Source organism: Mustela putorius, unplaced genomic scaffold (assembly GCF_011764305.1).
Source record: "Mustela putorius furo isolate JIRA1106 unplaced genomic scaffold, ASM1176430v1.1 tig00000596_pilon_pilon_pilon, whole genome shotgun sequence".
NCBI classification, from domain to species: domain Eukaryota; kingdom Metazoa; phylum Chordata; class Mammalia; order Carnivora; family Mustelidae; genus Mustela; species Mustela putorius.
This window is the reverse complement of record NW_025421428.1, coordinates 10029334-10036198: the sequence shown is the minus strand read 5'-3', so window position 1 is coordinate 10036198 and position 6865 is coordinate 10029334.

Here is a 6865-nt window from a genome sequence, read left to right as displayed (position 1 = left end):
GAGCCAGAGGAAGGGCAGAGCGAGAGGGAGAGAGAATCCTCAAGCAAACTCTGCTGAGCACAGAGTCTGATATGGAGCCCAACATGGTACCTGTCACAGCGCTCAATCCCAGGACTCCAGGATCATGAGCTGAAATTAAGAGTTGGATGCTTAACCCACTGAACGACCAAGGAACCCTCAGTATAGTTTGATTTTTATGGGCTATGACACTAAAAAGATCATTCCCAAAATTATCGTATGGAGTTAAGCTGTGGCCCAGAATAAATACATCATAAATTTTACAAGGTAACCGATGGGAGGTCACTTTGGGTCTGAGTTCTGGTTTGCTTCCTAAAAAACAAAACAAATCCTTATCCTCAGCTGTGTGGCCAGTCACTCCTTCTTTCTGAACATCAGCTGTTGGCTTGTTTGTAATCTGTATAATGGGGACTGTACCACATACATCTTAGAACTGTGAATACCCACTTGCTTTACCGTCACTCTATCTTGACCTGAGGCTAAGGTCCAGGTGACATTCCATCTCAAATGGCACCTCCTCCAGGAGGCCATCCTTGTCTGCTCTGGATAAAGTGTTCATTCCCAGATGTACCCCTGTCCTTCTTTAAGTCCCTTCCCCTGCTTTAGTCCACGCCCAGCACTTGGCTCATTGCAGGCATCCAATTAACTTTTGTTGAATAAAACCGTTATTTGTGGGCACCTGGGTGGCTCAGTTGGTTAAGCAACTGCCTTCAGCTCAGGTTATGATCCTGGAGTTCTGAGATCGAGTCCCGCATCAGGCTCCCTGCTCAGCAGGGTGTCTGCTTCTCCCTCTGACCCTCCCCCTCTTGTGCTCTCTCCCTCAAAAATAAATAAAATCTAAAACAGAAACAGTTATGTGTGTTCTTCCATGTGAGAGGAATGGGGTGTGGCTTTTTCTTACCACTTTCTTCCCCCCACTACTCTCCATCTCACCAGTGGCCACCACCTCCTCCCCATAATGACCCGGTGCCTCTTCCAAGCACTTTTTACCCTCATGTGTACGTTGTCAATGCACAAAGTATAAATTCCAAGAAAACAGGACTCTGGTGATGTTTCTTGCTTCCAAGCACAGTGTTCAATGCACAGGAGGTGCTGGACAATCATTTGCTAAGTGAGAGGACGAATAAAGGGATGAATGCCTGGGAAGGCCTGAGCTGGGAAGCCTGCTAGCAGTACTTTGCAGTAATGCCCACTGCTCAGAACTCCATAGGCTTTTTCCTCTTCTGAGCAGCCCCTACCTCACTGATTCCACCTTTACTCTGAATGGTTCTGGAATTCCTCTTGAATAATTAGGTCTTAAACTTCAGAGCACTTGGAGAATGACCAAGGGAAATCCCAGAACCCACCTTATCACCTTAAAGATAATGAATTAGTGGGGCCATCGTGGGCTAATGGAATGTAGGTGTTCACAATCTGTTCTGCATTCCGCAGCGAAACTTCTTCTTAAAATATGTAAATCCAATTAAGTCACGCTCTTCCTGAAACCCATCAGTGGTTTTCTGGTGTTCAAACTCCTTGTACCTATAATATCTGCGTGATCCAGCTGGGTCCACCTGCCACATCAAGGCCCCAAGTTCTCCCTTGCCTTGGGGACTTTCTTTGAAAAATGATTCCTTCTACCTCGAAAACTCTCTCCCTGTTCCCACTCCTATTTTCACCTTCAAGTTGTTCTTCCCTGGATGACTTCTTTTTCTTTAGAGCTCAGCCTAGAAGCCCTCTCCTTGCAGAAGCCCTTCCTGATCCCCCATTCCATGAGGCTTCTTTGCTGGTTACACATTCCTGGCCATCACCAGTTGACTCACAGAGTATTGACACTGTCTGTCTTGTACAACTGTAAACTTGTTGAAGGCAGAAACATGATCCCCAGAACCTAGGGCAGTGCCTGGCACATAACTGGCGGCAACTTGGGGAAGACGACCCTTATTTGGAAGGCCAAACCTAAAAGTGTGTGTGTACCCATATGCTGAGAACCTATCCGGTGCCCAGTGTTACTCAGGACTAATCTTGCCCATCTTTTAAGACACAGCCTCCCTTTGTGTGGCCTCCTTGATCTCATATGGCTTGGTGGTAATAATAATTTAATCATTAAGGGGCTCCTGGGTGGCTCAGTCTGTTGAGTGTCAGACTCTTGGTTTTGGCTCAGGTCATGATCTTGGGGGTCATGAGATGGAGCTCCTTGTGGGGCTTCATGCTCAGCATAGAATCTGCTGGGGATTCTCTCTCTCTCTCTTCCCTTTATTCTCCCCCCTTCTCCTGCACACACTCTCTCTCTCTCTCTCTCTCAAATAAATACATGAAATATTAAAAAAGATCATGTTAAGGGGCCCCTGGGTGGCTTAGTCAGTTAAGCGTCTGCCTTTGGCTCGGTTCATGATCCCAGGGTCCTGGGATCGAGCCCCACATCAGTCTCCCTGCTCAGGGGGGAGCCTGCTTCTCCCTTTCCCTCTGCCCCTCTCAGCTCATTCTCTCTCTCTCTCAAATGAGTAAATAAAAGTCTTTACAAAAATAATAATGCTAATAGTTAAGAAGTAGTGCCGTGCCTGGCTGGCTCAGTCAGAGGAGCATGTGGTTCTTGACTTTGGGATCGTGAGTTGGAGCCTCCTATTTGGTGTAGAGATCACTTAAATAAATACACTTTAAAAATAATCAAGAGGTATTGGGGCACCTGGGTGGCTCAGTTGGTTAAGTGACTGCCTTAAGCTCAGGTCATGATCCCAGAGTCCTGAGATCGATCAAGTCCCACCTCGGGCTCCCAGCTCTATGGCAAGTCTGCTTTTCCCTCTGACCTCCCCTCTCATGCTCTCTCTCTCTCTCTCTCTCTCTCTCAAATAAATAAATAAAATCTTTTAAAAAATAATCTAGAAGTATTAAGAAATGATAACATCCTAGGCACTGCTTTGTGTGCTAGCTCTCCAAGTATTAACTCATTCAATCTTATTTCAACTCCAATGAGACAGAACCTAGTGCCTCAGTTTTAGGGACAAGGTAGTTGAGACACAGAGTAATTTATTTATTTATAAAGATTTACTGGGGTGCCTGTGTGGCTCAGTTGTTAAGCATCTGCCTTTGGCTCAGGTCATGACCCCAGGGTCCTGGGATTGAGACCTGCCTCTGGACCCTTGCTCAGCAGGAAGCCTGCTTTTCCCTGCTTTCTCTCCCCTGGCTTGTGTAAATAAAATCTTGAAAACAAACAAACAAGCAAACAAACTTAAGACAACAATTGCATTTTTAGAAAAGATTTATTTTTTTTAAGATTTTATTTATTTATTTGACAGAAAGGTCACAAGTAGGCAGAGAGGCAGGCAGAGAGAGAGGGGGAAGCAGGCTCCCTGCCAAGCAGAGAGCCCAATGTGGGGCTCGATCCCAGGACCCTGGGATCATGACCTGAGCCAAAGGCAGAGGCTTTAACCCACTGAGCCACCCAGGTGCCCCCAAGATTTATATGTTTTTGAAGATTTATTTATTGGAGAGAGAAAGAGAGCACAAATGGGAGGGGCAGAGGGAGAGGGAGAGAGAATCTCAAGCAGACTCCAAGCTGAGCATGGAGTCTGATATGGAGCTTGAGCTTACAACAGTGAGAAGTGAGAACAGTGAGAAGACAACCTGAGATGAAACCAAGAGTCGGAGAGTCGGATGCTTAACTGACTGTGCCACCTAGGTGCCCCTATTTATTTATTTTAGAGAGAGAGAGAGAGAGAGAGAGAGAGACAGAGCACTAGGCAGGGGTGAAGGACAGGGAGAGAGAGAATTTCAAGCAGACTCTCCACCAAACAGAGTCTGATATGGGTCTCGATCTCATGACCCTGAGATTATGACCAGAACTGAAATCAAGAGTCAGATGTTTAACTCACTGAGCTCCCTCTCCCTTTGCCCATCTGAGATTTAAGAGGGGCTCCGTCCTCCTATAAGTCTGAAACGTATACATCCTCCTATAAATCTGAAACATCCTCCTATAAGTCTGAAACTCCTATAAGTCTGAAACTGTACTTACCAATAGTGAGGCATTCAATTAGTCTTTGCTGTATTCCAGGCACAGGGCTGGCTCTGGGGATACCTGTGGTTCCTGTGTTGGTGAAAATAACCCACTGGGGCAAAGACAGGCATTAGTACCTTGTTACCTAATTACAAGTTGGTGCTCCAGAGGAGAGAAATTCAGTCCCCTGATAGACAAAAACAGGGGTTTGGGACCTGTTCCCTTTAGCAAGTAACACTTCGTGGGGGGCCTGAAGGTTAGGAGAGCAGGGAGGAGCATTCCAAAGGCTGAGCAGAGGAGTTTGAATTGCCGTCAGGGGAACAGAGGGTGTCCCAGAGTGCCCGCTGCTTCAAGATGAGGACTAGAGAAGCACCACAGACCACTGGCTGCCCAACTGCTCTTGTCTTTGTCCCCTCCACTCCTCATCCGGTGCTCTCCCTTCCAGATTCCTCCCTCCTGGCACATGTCCCTGCTCAACACTCTCCCACCCTGGATATATTACCCCAGCAGTGCTGCTTGCTCAAGGTATAATACTCTCTCCAGCATAACTAAGCATATTCTGATCATTCATTCATTCACGGCTTTTTTTTTTTTTTTTAAACAAATAAGCCATGTAAAACTTGAATGCCACAAAGAGGCAACTGCTATCAGTATGTGGATCTATCTTCCTAGGTTTTGTCAGAAATATGTATTATAATGATATATATTATAATGAAATATAATATCATAAAACAGGATACACTGCATAAATTGAGTCATGAAAACTTCAATGTGCTGCACATTTGCCACAGTAAATATCTCTATAACAACACTGTTAATGGCCACCTGAGATTTTATACCATGTATCAGAAATACTCAATTAAAAGCCTACTATACATTCTTTCTCAAATATTTATTTATTTTTAAAGATTTTATTTATTTATTTGACAGAGATCACAAGTAGGCAGTGCAGCAGGCAGAGAGAGGGAGGCGGAAGCAGAGAGCCAGATGCAGGGCTTGATCCCAGGACCCTGAGATCATGACCTGAGCCGAAGGCAGAGGCTTAACCCACTGAGCCACCCAGGTGCCCCTATTTATTTATATTTGAGATTTTATTTATTTATTTGAGAGAGAGTGAGTGAGAGAGAAAATGAGAGAAAATGTGAGGCTCAATCCCAGGACCCCAGGATCATGACCTGAGCTGACGGCAGACGCTTAACCCACTGAGCCATCCAGGCACCCTTTTTTCTCAAATATTCAGTGAGCACCTGTTGTGTGGCACGACTTTGCTTGGAAATTTAGGTTGACTGCAAGATCCTACTATCATAGTAATGTTATTATAAATGAGGCGTTAGTGAATTTCCTTGGGGCTCAACATCTGGGCATGTCGTGTATTTGCTGACACAGGAAAAATTCCCAGAAATAGGATTTCTATATTCAAGAGGAGACTTTAAGGTCAAATTACCCTCCAATTAGGTTTTACCAATTTACACTCACACCCACTTCCTGTCTTTAACTGCTTTGATAATGTCCAATACTTTCTCTACTTCCTTCTTTCATTCTTAAACTCTTTGCAGGCTGAGTTTTGTTCCTCCTACTCCACTGAAATTATTCTCACTGAGGTCATCAGATGTCATCCAGTGTCAGTTTCAGTGATTCATCTATTTTTGGTCCTTATCTTCATTGACCTGTTTGGGCCATTTAATACCTCTGGCCACTCTTCTCTTCCTGAAATATTTACCATCTTTGGTCAGGTAAAGCAGATCCAGTCTTACTAGCTTCATTTGACACCTAGGAAACCAAGGCCTGAAGAGGTCCCCCTTTTATCAAGGAGGACATAGCATTGTGCAGGGTTCAAATCTAGACCTCTTGACTCCCATGGTCTTGAGCTTCTTTTTGAGCTTGATTTTTGGAATCCCTGGTGATGTTTGCACATTGTTAAAGAGGGCCTCACTAGAACAATTTTATCTGATTCTTCGTTTCATAAGAAATTTCTTTTGGATTTCATTTTCTCCCCTCCCAGTGCTGTTAATCTAATCAGTCTTCAAGGCCTTGGCTGCACCAGGATTCTAATGAGGACTCATTTGTGCTGTGGTGCAGAGGGGCCCCTAACTGGGCAGGTTTCCATCCCTGAGAGTTCAGGGATAGAATGAAAGCAGCCCAGAGGACCTGTGGGGAGGATACCTGCCAAGAAGCCGGGAACCGACCTTTGGGGCTTAGCAGCAATCTGCAGGGCTTTGGGCAAATTTTTTATGGGCTTTTCTGGGTGACCTGAGCAGTTACTTCTCAGACCAGGTACCCTCATGTGACATTGAGCAATTGCTTCTTCCTAGAGTTGTTTTGAGGATTTAGTAAGTTCTACATGCATAACATCTCTGAGCTCTGCCTGACACAAGATAGACAATAAGTGGTAGTTATTTGAGCCTTTCATTTCGATTTAACAAGCATTTTTCTATATTCGACCTTATTTGGCCTTTCAGTTATCCAATCAAACTCTACCTCCGCAGATGCATATTTTAAATAATCATTTTATCGCGGTAGAGACTTGAGGATCAGAGGGCAAGCACTTGGACTCGAGGTGGCCACCAACCGGAGCCCGCTCCCCTGGGGAGCACCCAACTTCTCAGTGGGCCCTGCAACCCCCAAGCCCCATAAGCCCCACAACTCGTCAGCCCGCCGCTGTTGCAGCCTTGCGTCCTCACAGCCTCCCGTCCTCGCTTCTGCAGCTGGCCATTCAGCGCCATCTTTGAGCCTGGCACGGAGCCGTACTTCCGCACTTTCCTCCCCAACCCAGGGGTAGCCAGTCATGCCCAAGTGTGCCCCTACTGGGATGAAGTATCCATAGCTGGCCAGGCTTGTCTCATGCTGGCCCCAAATAATAATTTATCGCGTACT